This window comes from Perca flavescens, chromosome 18 (genome assembly GCF_004354835.1).
Source record: "Perca flavescens isolate YP-PL-M2 chromosome 18, PFLA_1.0, whole genome shotgun sequence".
NCBI lineage: Eukaryota > Metazoa > Chordata > Actinopteri > Perciformes > Percidae > Perca > Perca flavescens.
Window position 1 is genome coordinate 12494551 of NC_041348.1, and position 17329 is coordinate 12511879.

General features: G+C 40.1%; 1 protein-coding gene across 3 annotated transcripts in view; it reads right to left on the reverse strand.

Moving 5' to 3' along the window:
• Window positions 1-17329, reverse strand: part of klhl29 (kelch like family member 29) — a 232935-nt gene that overhangs the window by 213153 nt on the left and 2453 nt on the right. The window contains exon 2 of one of the 3 annotated variants that reach the window (XM_028605863.1): window positions 6353-6421. The exons of 1 other annotated variant lie outside the window; for it this stretch is intronic. The gene's annotated coding sequence lies outside the window, so the exon portion shown is untranslated. Of the gene's footprint in view, window positions 1-6347; window positions 6422-17329 lie in introns of all 3 variants that reach the window. One more of the 3 variants, XM_028605864.1, reaches the window with a different exon arrangement.

Sequence of the window (17329 nt, forward strand, 5' to 3'; positions counted from 1 at the left end):
TTGTGAACAGCAGTGGAAAACGCCATTAAACATCTGAGGCGTCTCATACATATGTAGGGACAGAGATATGGGCCATAATGAGTTGCACTCTGCAGATGGCCATTAAGGCTTATGTCAACATTAGGGAGATATCCAAATAAAAATTTGGCAGATGATGCTCGCAATTAATTCAGAGGAAAATGTTCACGCAGACCCACTGACCACAGATGATAAGAAGGTACATCTGAATTCTTTGATGAGACTGCGTGTTGGTAAATTAATTTCAGCCGAGAACAGAGCGGCGATGCAATTAAAAGGTTAAAAAAGGAGTTTTCATATCAGGCATGGAAATTGCTTCCTTTCAAATGCATCTTTGTAAATGTGGCCGGGGCTGGAGCAGGTGGACCGTGGCTATTCACAATGGCAGCGGGTTCTTAAACTGATGCTGGACAGGAAGCCGCTGCGCTATGCAACAGCTCCACCCAGAAGGCAAAAGGAGAGGAAATCACATTTTTTTGTTACCATAAAGCTTGAGTCAGCTGAAAATGTTAAATGTCTGGCCAAGTTCAGTGAGCAACAAAGAGGAAAGAGCAGCAATAATGTTGTTTTTTTTTTGTTTTTAATGAAGCTCAGATATTGCAGTGTGTAGGCTCTGTTTGATATGTGCATGGTGTCAGCATCATTGTGGAGGTTACAATAACACAAAACAGTGCGTTATTGGCTGGAATAACACTTTTTGTTTTACACTAGCTTCTGTAGAGAGTGAGTGTGTGTGTGTGTGTGTGTGTGTGTGTGTGTGTGTGTGTGTGTGTGTGTGAGAGAGAAGGAATGTAATATAATATAATGTTCTGCAAAGATGAAATTACCTATAACTCTGTTCCTGAAGCACACACAGTTTCATATCCATGCTCCAGTTGAGTGCTGCTCGAGACATTAAGTGAAACAATATACCTTATGTGCTGTGATAACTACTGTAGCTTACAATAGCAAGCCAACTAATGACACACTCTAAGCTTTGATATATGGGTCACGCCATAACGCCTCTCCATAGCCAGATACCTAGCATAAAAAGCAATACACCATCACTAGGATGGAGGCCAAGCACAAGGGAAGGCTCAGGTGTAGGTATTCTTAAGTAAGACAGCGGACATGACAGACGTACTGTATGCCCTGACATGGTAAAGCCCTGCTGCTTGATATCCTCGGGCTGCAGGACATCTTCTTCACCAAAGGGGAAGTGAAGGTTTGGCAACAGAAGGCTCAGGCAAACCATGGCTGACAGGATTTGGCAGATGAATAGATAGATAGATGGATGGATGGACAGCTATTGGAATAAAAATCAAAAAGGGGCCTTTCACAAAACAAATACAAGCCGGTAAAGCTCGTTTTTGTCCGCGTCTGACTGTTGGATTTGAATTATTTTTTTCATTGCAGTCATGGTTTTGTAAAGCCCGGTATTTCTTCAGCTCATGGTTCTATAAATAAATTGCAGCTGACATTTTTACGTAAAATCAATGTGACACCTGTGGGTTTTTTTATTTTATTTTGGATGTCACTTTTTTTTTTTTCTTTTCAATGTCACTGCTGCCTATCCTGGTCTGACACTACAGTATTGAGATACATTTTTAAATTTCAGTGAGGTTTTCTGTTTAAACAAAAAAGCACACAGGGTTAAAACGGAGTTCTTTTCAGTGGAAGGCCAGGGGACATTTTTAGACTAGTTAAACGATAGTGGGGGTTTTTCTTGTTGGAAAGCTTATAATGAAGCTGTAATAAATGCAATGGGCTTTTTGAAACACTGCAACGGACGATCTTATTAAAAAAATAAATAAATCACTGTAAGCACATGATGGTGACATCACTGAGCCAAAGCAGGCAGCGTTGAACCTTTTCAACTGCGAATGAGAGAAGTTTTATCTTTTGAGCAAAGCATGATCTGACAGATGGACTTAAATGACTTGGAACGTAGGAGTATTGCCCTTATTTCACTTCTCCACTCCCTTGTGAGGACACTTAAAGTAGATACATACTTTCCCTCTCTCTTATGATGGGTTTACGCTGTGCGGTCCCCAGGGGCATTTTAAGGAAAAGAGATAACACTGATAGCGTGGCTGAAAGTGCCAGCATGCCCCATTCACAGATATTAGCCTCAATGGCCTTGATAAGATGCCATGCTAAAACCCCCGCTGTGTGTACGTGTGTGTCGGCCTCTTAGGATTCCATGCCCCTTTAACCAAGGGCCGACCCCCTGTGGTGCCTTACGTCTTAATCACCCCGAGGGGCGAGCGGGAGACAATGCCTTGCCATTTATGTGACAAGAATATAAGACAGCGCGAACTGCGGCCTGTGTTTATGCATGTGGGTCTCTGTTCCGCCTCGGTTATGGTCTGGTTACGGCATGTCAATGGGATCCCCCGTGTGCCCGACAAATAAAAAAAAAAAAAAAAAAGGGAGGATGCCATTTTTATCATTAAGGCAGTGGCTGTGCGCTGTGAGGGCTGCGAGCAGCTTGTGGAAAGCATGACCTTGCTCCCTGCTTTCTGCTCTCCCTCCTTCCTGCACACCTGATTGCAATATCAGACATTCACCACATAGCTGCCAGGTCAGAGGTCACGTCATTAGTGACATCACTTACAGTACATACCCAGAACTACCCACATCATTGTCTGTCTCCACAGCTAAATACTTTACTGCTCTGTCCAGATAAATGCCCTTCTTTCCCCCCCCCTTTGTCAGCAGGTGAAGGCTCCCTAGTCTTATTAATGGTGGTAGGTGCAGACCTATCCTCAAGCAGACTCAAAGGTTTTTTAAAGAAGTGTTTTTACCCGATAAATTGGCAGTGGGAGAGGACACGTGACTGGCTTAAAATTAACAAGAGAGTGCATTTTAATATCTTTACCCCCTCACAGCAGGACCTTCCATTAGTTAGAGGCACATGTGTCTAGAAGCACAACCTATTATTATGTATCATTGTATTGCGTCAAGATAGATAATGTATTCTTAAAATGCAAAAAATAAACCTATAGTAATTCCATGTTATCAAATATCAGTGTAATTGAAAACGCAGTTACTAATTACTAGTTATGGCTATAGGCAACACAACGACTACTACTACTACTACTACTAGAGTGCTACATGCAAATGTATTGGTTCAGAGAAAAATCTCTCAGAAACTACTGGCCAGATTACGTCAAAGCAAATTATTTGTAAACTCATTAACACTAATATATTTGTCCAATGCTTTTTGCAGATTTTTCTATGTTTACAAAACAATATAAAATCAATGTCGACTTATTAGCTTTCGACAGCATCTCATGGTCTTCATCAGCCAAATCAATGGCCTGATTTGCACAAATTGTGCTATGGATACTGATGGTTCCCAGAGTTCCCCAGTTACAGGTATCAAAAAGGTAAGGAACACCATTCCCTTCTCCCCCATTTTGTCTTGGTTGGTATGGCATATGATATGGCATGCCCTGCTGCCACTGCACCCACTGTTCCAGAGAGCGCTCCCAAACAGGTGCTTAACAAAATCGCTGCAGATAGAAATAGAAGATCTGCAAAGCACATATAAAATTAATAACCATAAAAATGCTCAGTACAAAGTCAAAGTTAGTGCCGCAGACCAGCACAAAACTGGAACTACTTGTTTGGCTACAAAAAAGGTGACCACTCGGTTATATTAGTATTCACTGACAAGAAGGAGCCGCTGCACACGTCCCGCTATCGTTTACTGCACTCAACAGAAGAGATGTAGCTTTCTCTCTCTCATTAGGTGCTGCAGCCAGAGTCCCCTCTGGTCTTTTATCCCCCTCCTGCCCCCAAACCCTCCTCCACAACTAGTGCAGCAGGTAGGCTGCCAGCTGATGGCACCTCTGTCTGAGTAGCTCTGCGTGCTACCAGGAGACCTCTTTTCCTCCTCGCAGAAGCTTGTCATCTATCATTACTCGAGGTGGCCTTGAGAATGATTCTGGCAGACAGCTCCAGCTTACAGTCTGGGGGCCCAACGTAAACAGCACACTGCTGGGCAAACAAGGGTGATGATGACCATTACTTATCCAAGGTACGTGCCGTAAAATAAAAAAAATAAAAAGATGTATTGTGTCGTGTTCAAGCTTGGCAGGCAGTGAGGTATTTTGGATCATTTGAATTTTGTCATTGTTTTTATACTGAAACGATTATTATTCTTCTTTCTTCTTGTTCTCACACTCTGCAGTGTTTATTCAGGGCACATTCACACCAAGGATGTCTGAAGTGGTTTGAATAAACTCTGGATCACTCTCTTTTTTTAGTTAAAATGAGAAAAGAAGCATTCAGAACCTGGCTCTGCAACAAATAACCACACCAAGGCTGCGTGAAAATGCAAGTCTGTGTCCTATTCCAAGTAAAATGTGGTGCAGTATGTTTGGAGTAAGAACAGTCATACCAACTAATGGAAAAACCCCAAACCACTCTGAGCTTTATGGGTATACAGAGACTGATGGAGACACCTTATAGCCGGCGGTGGTAACCACTGGCCATAAGATATTCCCACAGACATTTCACATTAGCCAGTAGATTGGTTGAATGCAGTTTCAAATAGTGGACCCTTAAAAGTTTAAACACCTTTCTTGTGATATCCACTGCAAGTGCAAACAGAATCTGAGCCATTCCATGCTGTTGTTATAAATCAGCTGAAACTCTCCATAATGGATTTATTATAATACAGAGCAGCATTTCAAGACCAAAATAATAACTTAGAACCTGTCATTTTAGGTCATAATACATTTGAGTTTGAGAGGATTTTTTGTTGCATTACTTGTCAGGGTATGCTCAAAGAACTAGCTTGTACGAAGTGTCGTACAAGGGATTATAGTCGTTCAGGACACACTTAAAGTCAGTCATATGGGGATAGCAACTTTAAGAAAGTCTTTAAAGTTGCGCTCGGGTGCACACAAAAAGTGACATAATTAGATGTGTAAAGAATGAAGAAAAAAAAAAAAAAAAAAAAAAAAAAAAAAAAGAGCATGAGAGAGGTTCAAACCTTGCCCCCATACACCTGGCTAATCGCTGATGTGATGTGCGTGCTAATGTTGGGTTGTTGGTTTGGACGCAGCATCGCCAAATCTGACGGCCAAAAGATGTTCGACCATCTGACAAGCACTTGTTCTTGGAGTATGCTGGTGCCTTAATAGCGGCGGTAAAGACACCCTGGTGCACAAAGGCCTGTTGTTATGTTCAAGTGCTCCTCATCAACTCATACACTTCATAAACTTGTCATTTTACCACAAGAATTTGCGCTTGAACCAACAAAGTGGTAAATACCAGTGGTAAAGAAACTATGAGTTTTATTATTTCACTTCAACACATGACGCTCTACAGCACCACACAAAATCTAACTGCTATGGTTCAGACTAGAGAACACAAGCTGCTGCAGGTGTGACCGCAGGTGAGACTTTCAGAATGTATGCAGCACTACAGTTAATTTGCCAAACGGTGAGAGCTGGGCACAGCATGGACCACCACAGCTTTGGACCACATAGGCCACGGTACACACACAAACCAAACAGCACACAATGATTTTACACCTGAAGCCCCCCAGTGAGGGTTGAAGCCCAGCAAAGAGCACACATAATGACTCCTGCTCGTCAGTGATGCACTGACCCAGGACGGACACACACACACACACACACACACACACACACACACACAAACCCCAACCCACCCCCACCCCCATGCGCCTGTGGCACCCGCGCCTGGTCACCTCGCTCATGGTTCAAAGGCAGTATGTCGTTCTAATCAGTCCTCACAGTGGGCAACCCCATTAATTCAATTCTATTTCATCAGCGGTGAGCAGACCACGGGAGGAGTCTGTACATTCCTGGGGTCCTGTGGTCCAGGAGTAATCCTATCTCTCAATGACCCGAGATCAGACTCTAACCTCATAATTGCTTGGAGACCGGTTTGGTTTCGCATGCTGACAGAATTGCGAGGCAAAGAAACAAAGACAGACATAGCTAATTTTCTGGACACGGCAGGGAAGTCTAGCAGAATTAATGACGCCATATATCAAATAATTCCAGACGATCAACCCCCCACTACACCAGGCCAACACCACACAACGTGTACACTTACGCACAAATAAGCTATATCAAAAAGGATCAAGAACTGCACGTTAAGATTGAAAAAGTGGAATTTGTCAGGTTATACTAGAGTTCAGTTTATTATTCTTATGATAAAAACAATAACAAAAAATGATTTGTCCAAAATAGTTTGTTTGGGAAAACTGACTCATATTTTATTTTGATTTTGTATCACGATGTGGGGTTTGCCTTTGGCATAATAAAATGCCTATTGGGACATAAGATAATGAGCTTTTCATATCTTACCGTACCTTTGGTCTCTGGTGGATGGGGATGCTCATCACAGACAAATTAGATCTTTTGAGTATTGCCGTCTACACCTGCAGAAACAATAACAGTTGGTGAATATGGTGAGGCTTTAAAAACAAATGAAATGAAAACGTCTATAAATATGGCCCTGATATTCTTGCGCTAGCCATCTGTTAATGAATTAGGAAAAAAAAAAAAAAAAATCCGGCATCCCTTCACTCAAAAGAACAACCCATTCAAGTGTGGAACAATCTGCATCAAGAGATTTATTATTGTAATCTTTGGTCTGGAGAACAGAAAGATGACTCCACAGGGACATACGCTACAGTGCAGAACCTATCAATACCTCTTCAACTGTCCTGAGGTTAACGTTGGATAATTCGGCAGCGGAAAAGGTCAAACTCAAGGCCCCAGGAATTGGTAGCAAATGAATCCCTGAGTGAAAAAAAAAAAAAAAAAAAAAAAAAAAAATACTACAATTACATGCAAAACAGAAAGCTCTCCTCTTTCTAAGATGACGACAAAGGAGAGGGTCCGCATTAGAGATGACACTTCAAAGGCCCTCATTGTCGAACCCAACAACAGCACTGGTGTTCGTAAAAAAAAAAAAAAAAAAAAAAAACAGCCATCATCTGACTCCTCTGCGTGGCAGCCTTTGGAAGTCACCACATCTCGCTCTTTGTGTGCGTCTGTCTGAGTATGAAAGAGTCTTGTTCAGAATCAGTGTACAAGAGCTTTTTTTGTAAAAAAATTAAATAAATGAAAATGAATCATGTTAGACCTCCATCCTTTATGACTTTAAATTATGACTTTATCACAGGGATTGAAAGACATACAGCAGATCAATGTGGCAAAAACAATGTGGCACAGAATCTTTAGTTGGAATCATTTTGATGTTGTGATAATGTATTTTTCTCATTTACATGGTATTTCCACTGCAGATAACGACCAGTGGAAAAAAAAATAAAAATAAATAAAAAATCACGTTTTGGTTCCCTCACAATCAAAGAACAAGGGGCTTTCTTGCTAGACCCAACAAATCCATCATAGATTAGGGAAGGATACAACTTTCCTCTCGAGAGCAGACTCCATAAACCAGAATGCAATGCAGCCATGTTGAACTTTAAAGGCTGTGGATCCTCCCGCTCTGCCTTCACTAGGATTACTGCAGTTTCTCTCGACCTACACTTAAAGCCTGCAGCTGAAATTCCCAAACATGTGCATCTTCGCTCTCTCCAGGGGTGCTCAAAACTAATTCTGGGAAACGTAGACAACTTCTTACTGAATTAGAAGTAGATGAGGCAGCTTCAGGGAGGAACAAAAATGTCAATTAGAGCCACTTCTTTGGAATGAAAAAAATAAAACTCGGTTGTCACAATTTGATGAAATGCAGCAATCTGAGATAATCCAAGGGGGGAATTTTTCCTCTCTTTTTTAAACTCTGGTGTATAACTGGATAAAAGTCTGAGCAAGGCACCAACTTTAAACTTAAAGTAAATAAAGTAAATTTATTTGCTCCTACCTTAAAATATGCCGGCAAAAATAATTTCCAAAAACAATTGAAAAACTCAAAGTATCTGCTCTCCTTCAAAATAATACACTGATGTTAGACAGTTCTCAGCATGGGCTGCAGAGCCGCACCATATGTCTCGAGGCAAAGCACTCTGGGAAACCTTTACAAAAAAGTGAAATGTTATTCACCGCTCATTCATCATGTTTTGCTGACTCCACTTCCAAGTCACACACATCACGTCAGACTTAATAGTCTGAAGAACATGATTTTGAGTGCATTTTTCCTTTTAAGATGAAGAATGGTGGGAGAAAAGGCATGTTTCTTTATATAAAAAAAAAGTCTGATTTCCATTGTGATGATTGTGCAAGAATGGAAACAGCTAGCTTGCCAAATCTTCGAGAGGATGATAAAAGACAGTAGCTCGCTGATATAAAACCAATTCTTTCCACAATCAGTTTATGGAGCTAAAAAAGCGGCTGCTGCAGCACGGAGAGGGAGTCTAAATAAAAAGTTTTGACATATGGTTGTTTATGTACCGCTGCCAAAATAATACTAAGTGAAATCTCATTAAAAGTTAGTGTCCAACTGTGCATAGAAATATTTTAGAAAGGTGTAATGAATATCACCCTCTAAATACATTTTAGTTTCAGCTTTCAGTTCTGCTGCTACCTCTCTTTTTCATATGATAAAGCACGATTATAATTAACACTACAAAAACATAATACGACTTGTAATGACATAGTACTATATAAATGCACAATAGAGCATGGTTTTAATGTAAAAGAAATTCAAATATTGTATTATATTGAGCTAGAACACTGCTTGGAGTTGTGGTGTACACAAAAAAAACTGAAATTGATCTTGTTTTTTTACTAGAAAATGAGCTGAAACCCGTAGGACAAATGTTTACTTTGCCATGACATTAGAGATGTTTTTCATTAAATCCACACAAAGTAAAATCATTAACTACCTCATTGACTTCTCCCTATAGGTTTATATTTTGTCTCGTCTTCCTATTAACTACTTGCATATCCGTAGTGGGAAATGTGCAGATAGTCTGAAAAGTCACCACTGAATGATATTTAAAATGAGAAGCCGCACAGTAACTGATAAGTAATGGATAAATACTCCACAATAAGTGACGAATAACGCCTAAAATTGAAAAGATGAATCTTCTTTCAGGATATGCATAAATGTGGAACAATGAAACTTTGTTACATAATTTTTGTGGGCTTTGCTACAGGCATTAACACTTTATCAAAGAAAACGGTTTCAATTTATTTCGTGCAAGAAGCCGCTCTCTCTTAATCGCAGTAAGTACAGAGAAAAGTTGTACCATGGCAATTATTGTAAACTTGTCAAATTGAAACCTGAGCAATAAATCATCTTTGTAATTATCGATTGATTGAAGGAGCTATCTAACTGTGAAAAACACTTGGAAGCATAATACATCAATTTTAATGGCATTTCTTAATCAGAATGCTCAGCAGAGACCAATTAGGGCCTGAGAGATAGAGACCCGCCATTAATAATCAAACGTGGCTGCTCTCACATTGCCTTCGTTCTCAAAAGGCTGCTGGAGCAGTTTTTTAAGAGCACTAATCATTTCAGGGTAAAGTTATTGTCTTAAAAAATGTATTATTTGACCAGGAAAACAAAGCAAGGGTCTACTTCTAAAAATTGGAAATTCTGAGCAGCTTTGTGTCAGCCAGACCGCCAAATCACCACTGGCTGGCGTGACTACAGTTTAAAGATTTCTCTTATAAAAATCAAAAGCGCCAATGAATTCACGTCCCCAGAGCTGGGAACGGAGAGGCCTATCTTGCAAATGCTGAGAAACAGAAATGTCTGCTCGGGAAAGCTATAAAATTACACAGGGGACCACAGGCAAGGAGCAATGATGAAAGATATCTTTACAATGCCACCTTTAGCCGCCGTCTTATTATTAATGTTACGGTCCATTTTATCACGGCCAAATGTCTGTGTGTCTTTGAATACAAGAAACAGTCAAACTGCGACGCAGAAAATATACGAGCTGCACACAGAGACTGAGGAACATTGCCCTTCGTGTCTGTGCAAGTATAGTTTACTTCTCTCAGATTTTTCACTCGCTGGACTTTTTGAGTCCACTCCAATGAACTGTAAGGATATAAAGAGAGGTTAAGTAACTAGGTTAAGTAGAGGCAGCAGTATGAGCAACGTCCCCATGACTTTGTATTTTTAGATATTTTTTTACCCCTATTCAGTAACACCTATTTTGATATTTCGATGACCCATTGACATCCAGTTTAAGTGAATGTGAAACTATTTTTGATCATTCATTGCATATCAACGGCAACAGCTGGACCCCCTGACAGACAGCAAGAGCGGATACCAGGAAACAGTCTGCAAATACAAAACAGCCTGTCTTCATTATTATTTGTCCCTAGATGTCATGCTATCATTATTTATTACAATTAAGGACCCCGGTAATTGTGCTGCAGGTATTTAAACAGGGAAACTGCCAACATAAATTAATCAACGCTGGAGTCCATGTATCACAGCATTAGGTGGCTGGGATGGGGCCAATATTTTAGAAGATGTTCTAGTCCTTGGAAGAATGCATCCAGGCTAAAGGCAAACAGGTTGTAAATAGGATGCTAATACAGATGCACATCACACCTCCTGCGAACACATGATTTATGTATCCTCTTAACTCTAAAGCCACCTTTCAACGAGCACTGTTGGAGTATGCAAATCAGACATGGCTGTAAGTCGCCGTTATGTATACTTCCATTAAATGTGAACTATTTACATATCCGTTCCTTACTGGAGATAACTGATTTAGAGTTTTACAGTTGCAGAACGAGCGGATTCTTCGAAAACAAAATGCATTGTAGAGGTGCTATAACTAGATGCAGGCAAACAAAAACAGGTCTGGTTATTCTTTATAATATACAATGGTCATATAATGATTGCAGAAGATTACTGTGAAAGCCTGCTTGATATCAAATATTTAATATGCTTTATTTTCTTGCAAATACCAAGACAAATGGCAAAATCAAGGGGAACACACCCCACAGTGGAATTACTGCAGCACATAAACTATATACATCTGTTATGTAGTGGCACCACTCCAATGACAGTAGCAAAGCTTAGATAGTTTTATTGTAATTTCCCATGGTTCTGAGAAGAAAAGTGGGGGGGAAATGAGTTCAAGTGACTTCAGTGACCGATGAAATTTGTTTTCCTCTTGAAGTAATTTGAAGTCTGCTTTGCCTCAAGCGGACAGGGCTGGTTCAAGTCTGACATTCCACCTCAAAACCTGTTCCAGCAGGCCTCTTTAAAGCTCTGCTTCTCCTCAAGGCAGATTCAATTATTCAATTTCAAATAAATTATTACATAATACATCCATGTCCTTCAAAAGGGGCAATGCACTCTCAAATAATGTCTGGGATTTTCTGCATTTTTTAACAGCCCTGACATACCTAGAATAGATGTCATATTTTATTATAGATGATGTTTTTTCCAAAGTATAGATAAGATAATAAAATGCACCTTATTAAAATGACTAAGGTTCATAAAGGAGATACCAGGGGAGCTGTGGCTGTCGGATAGCCGCAGAGCAGAATACTCCTGTAGCCAGGCTTAATGGGAGCCTGCATAAACAACTAAACACGGCAGCAGTTGTGGCGGTGGTGATGAGCTACAAGATAGAAACGATGTTCCATGTCCGCCTCCTTCCCATCTCTCCCCCCAGCCAAGGAGCAAACCTGCAGTGTCATCATATGGGGCTAACAGGCTTAACCTGCCCCCCATGGAGCCACTCACCACACAGCAGCCTCACAGACTGCAGGGGCCCTGAGATGAAGCCTCACATGCCCCGAGTCCAAACCAAATTCTTGCCCCCTGTCCCCAAACATGTCAAGTGAATTCAAACAGTTTGTGTGGGTATTAAAATTATGGTAATGGTTTAAATCTCCCTTTTTACAAGGGCTAACGTTTTTTTTTTATCCCAGGAAACCAAATATTTCCCAACATCACATTAAATGACATTAGGTTAAAGCTATGGGTACATTTGGAATTGGGTCCTTATCCGGTAAGTATGGCCCTTGGCCCTGGCTCTCGGTGTCAGCTTGCTTGCTCTGGGCCTAATGAATCCCAGCATTTTGTCGGGCAGCGTAACTTGGCTCTTCTTTCTGGAAAGCATAGCTGATGGACTACATAGAAAATATTAAGGCCACAATAACACTATGACATGGGCTAATGCACAGCTCTCAAAAAATGTGGCATGTATGTGCACAGTAAAGTGCTTAACATAGATGGATCCACAAACGAGTACACACTTAAAAAGGTTGTAATCGCTGGCCAGTTTCCTTTATTTTGTGGGAATAGGCTTTTTTAAGCACATAGATTGATTGAAGTAAAAATGAATCTGCTAAAATGCTACTCTTTACTAATAATATACATCTACCTGTGCTGTAAATTATATTATCTTATTTTAAAATGCATCTAATGAATGTACAAAATACCCCAAATGCTCAAATAATATACACTTATACACAGTACTTTATAAAAGAATAGTCTTTTTTTACCATCCAAGACAAGCTAAAAAGCCATTAAAAATAATTAATCTCCAATCAAATGTTATTGAAGAATTAAAACCTTATATTAAAGGGCACAAACTAACATTTGAAAGGAAGCTACTGACACAACTCTCCATGGGTGTAGGAGGCTCACAGCTTAGTGCATTCTGAGACCATTTGGGTCCCTTTACAGGAAAACTGCAGGCTTTTTAGAAATAGGATACCAGTATCACTAGCCCTTCAGTGACTGTGTTCAAGAGGGCAGCAGAAGAGACGGCCTTTCATAGTTCACTGATCTCTAAAGAGCTTGGGAAGCGCAGCGATCGCTCGTGGCCTTTTGCCCCAGTGTACATTAGCAAGTATATTATGCTTTGTTATAACCTCCGATTCTAAATATTCAGCAGCATATTCGAGCAAAGATATCACTGCCACCGAAACGCAACAAGGAAAGCATAAAGGCTCCAGAAGGATTAGCCAAAGGCTGGTTCTGCACTGTTGGTAAAGATGAAAAATTCACCCAAAAATGTTTGAATGCAGAACAAACTCATCTTAATTGTAAAGAAAGAAAAAAATTGTTAGAAAAATGGAGTCGCACCTTTCAGTGTGGACTGCAAAAGTCCAGGTTTTCCTCAGAGTAGCAATGTTTCTCAAAATCTCACTCTATAACTCGGCTAGATATACAGTATAAAATTATAAAATCAGTATTAATAGAAACTCCAAACCTTAAAGTCACAAATTATTTACATTTCTTTCAAAGCACCTGACTGAAAGAAAAAAAAAAAAGGGGGCCTTAATATGCTTTGTCTTAGACGAAAATAATATCCTATCCTCCTTTCACTGAAAGCTCCTTCATCATCAAGATATCAAAGCTGCACGCAGTCAACCAACTCAAGACAGAAACATTCTCTCACCTCTTTTGCTAACCCGCCTGTTACCTTTGATACACTTATAAACATGGCCAGGACATCCCACCATGATCAATGAAAGACTGGATCTTTAGAGTTAAACTGAGCTTGCTTTGGTGCCACTTCAGAGAATTACTGTAACTGGCTTTGGGCCGCGTGTAAAGCTTGGATGGAGCTGTTGTCTCCAACAGGTAAAAGATAATCTAAGTTTGGCCCTGCTGTCATTGAACTGCTACTTTTGCCACTTCAGCATGACTACTTGAAAAGGAATGAAAATTAAAAAGATGCTACAGCCTTGATAAGCATGCAGCACCCAGATACCTGTGTGCACCACTTATGTGGCTGTAGCAATCTAGCTATGATAGGCTCCATTAATGCAATGCCTACTGGGGGGAATTCAGACGACAGTTTCAAGTGGATCAAAAACAAGCACGAGTAAATAACAAGTATATGTTGAGAATAAGATAAAGTGACATTAAGGGGTGCAGAGACCCAACCAAGACCCCGGTTGTTTACACTGTGTATAAGAATGGAGTCATACTGGAAAACATAATATGGGCTCTGTGGTAAGAACCATATAGCATCACAAAATGTCTACTATCTTTAGCAATGTAAGGAATAGCTTGAGATTTGAAGGTTACATGCACTTTTGTGTGTGTGTAATATATATATATATATATATATATATATATATATATATATATATATATATATATATATATATATATATATATATATATATAGCATGTTTTCTGGTAATTCAATAAATATAGGAAATAACCACACAGTAAAGCCTGTTTTTGTATACCCCTGTCTTGTCTGAGTTAAATAATTGACAAATGAAAAGTAATGAAGAACTTTGGTGCAAAATAAACATAATGTGCAAGGATCAGAACATAAAGTGTGGTCCAAATGATGTAAGTTCACTGCTTGTTATTGGACATTGCAATAAAAACGATATAGAAAAAAATATATACGATAGACATTTTATATTGGTTTGATAATATTCATCATCATATTACCCAGCCCTGCTCCAACCCTACTTTGCATTTAGTTTTAGCTGTGGTTATAATTAACATCATATCAATGTGCTAGGTTCAGTGCAACAACATCATACACTGCAGGTTCGAGGCTCTTACAGTATTCTCATGGATTAACTGCCATCTGAAAATCACAAACAAAAGAACTCTCTTCTTCTGATGTCTGAGAAAATGTAGAAACTTCCAAAAAGCAACAAACAAGTTACCCTAATTACAGGCCGGCCGTGTGGGTAACCTGAATGAAAAGTGTGTTAAAACCTGGATCATTTCAATACTAAAAATATTTCCCCAATGTCAAATGCCAAACCTGCTCACAGCACTACAGCTTTTCAACTGCAGACATGTGGTCCAAAAGGACTACAGAGTTTTCTCCTCAATCCATTGAAAATGTTCTAACCAAAAATACAAAGAACAGCATCCACACACTCAATTAGAAATAGAGAGTGAGATCCTAGCCTTTGGAAGCTGTTCTTTGTAACCATGTATCATTATCTCTCCTGCTACCATCAAAGATTTTAACCAGACGAGCGATGGGCAACAAAGATGACCAAAAGAACTCGTACTTTTCTGCTTTTGCTCAACATTGAATCTTTGACTGGATGTTGACCTCTGCAGTTTCATTAAAAAGGTAAACTATATGCAGAGTAAATGCACACATTGGCTCAAGGTAGCCTATGGATGAAATTGATTTACTGAAAATGTGGTTAAATCTAGAGCATGTCTTTAGAATGCCATTATCAAAAAGACAATTTTTAGACTTGGAGAATGGAGTTCATTGTCTAACAAAGGCGTAAACACACACAATTGCTCTTCCTTTTCCTTTTGATGGGGGCGGGTCGGTCCAGATTGGCTTCGAATTCCTACTGCTCCACCAAAATCAGCATTATTGCCGGCTACATTCACATGTTATTTTCCTTTAGAGAGCGGGTGCAGATAAACAGAATGCAGATAAAACAGAAGCATTGTATATGCATTCTTAAAAAAGGAGACAGGGAAAATGACTCCATCTCATCCAAGCCGCTGCCTTGCACCAGCCAAGGCATCATTATGTTTATCTGACTGTTACATGGAAAACACTGAGAGAAGAACCTGGCTTTCTCCAGTCATCTTTGTTGGGGAGCTTGGCACCGCTTCTGTTCTCTGCACTCCTTTAAACTACAGTCCATCACCAGAGGCAAAAGCAGCAGATCGCAACTTCATTCCAAGAACATACTGTACAGCATTTCTTCTCCAGTCCTACCTTCTTTTCCTGTATTTCACATCCCAACAGTAATATACACACCAATCAAATGATTCATTCCTTAACCTGCAAAAGAGCTCTCCTTCTTGGAAAAAAATCATGCGAATATAAAATAACTACTAAGTAAACTGCCTTGAGCTACAGTATTGTAATTTGCTGACCAGAACAACGGGAGTCGTTTTTTCGCTTGGCCTTTACTAATGGGATAAATGCCTCGGGGTAATTTCAAAATGAATTCCTCAGGCCAGGCAGTTCCCCAGGCCAACCAAAAATCACATTTGATATAGAAGGATTATCCCTGATTGAGTTTATTGCAAAGAAGCTTGTGACAAACTGGAGAAACCCACACTGCTTCCACAGAGGTGAGGCCTGCCTGACAATGAGGCTGACATAACGCACACCTCTGTATGTTGCTGCTGTAATCCTCCACCTACAGCGAGTGGTTATTCTAAATATGCAGAGACAATTCTCCCATCATAGCTAACAGGTGAGGCGAGAAGACCCCTGCTAAATGGCCCCAGCTCTGAGGCAAATGCATTGTCTTACCTCATCGAGTGCAGAGCTCCCTGGCTGTTCAGAGAGGACTAGGACTAAAGCTCTTAATACGAGCCTTGATTCACGATAGCCTGCTAGGTTTTCAAATGTCATCAGTGGGGAAGTGTGTCCTGCTCCTGCCCCACATCTTCGGCCCATTAATGAAACAACCACACCATACATCAATAAGGAATAGAAACACATACTGTCATGCCGGGTGGCTGTACATCTATTTATATATAGCAACATGCTCATGCCGGGGCTCGTAAAAACAGGCATCAGTGCCAGGAGGACTGACAAGTGTGTTGTTGGGTACAAGAGCTGATAATGAATCATGCTAAATATGGACTACAGATTAAATGTGAGGTTATACATTAGTAGCAACCTCATTCTTTCATCAATGCCTTCTTATTTGCCAGGGAATAAAATGAAACACTTGCTGGTCATGGGAAAAGTGGCAGCATTTCTAAATGGATGGATTCATAAGTAACTTTGTGCATGAAAATTGCACAGTGGCCCTTACAACTAGTGCTCTACTTCACAGCCAAGGGTACAGCCTTTCACTGTAATAACAAAAAGGGACTTGTGTGATGACGAGTAATGCTTTTGTTGTCTGGAGGGTGGGTCTTGCAAGTGCTGCGTGCTGCAAGACACACACACACACACACACACACACACACACACACACACACACACACACACACACACACACACACACACACACACACACACACACACACACACACACACACACACACACACACACACACACACACACACACACACACACTGGGGGCGGGTCGGTCCAGATTGGCTTCGAATTCCTACTGCTCCACCATAATCAGCATTATTGCAGGCTACATTCACATGTTAATATTTTCCTTTAGAGAGCGGGTGCAGATAAACAGAATGCATGAGTCTGTAGAATTTATGAATAGGACTTTAAAAAAAAAAAAATACACTTAGACACACTGCAGAGTGCAGCACACCTAGGATACAGTAAGATGCTTTTATGCACTTGTGATATTAATGGAATTGTTTAAAGCATGCAAGCATAAATTCAAATATGCTGCGTACAAGTAGAGCCACATTGACACAAGTCAATATTTGATAACCAGTTGCTTCATTTTGCACATGGTTTACTCATTATTAAATGATTCGACATAAATTTAGAGTATCAAA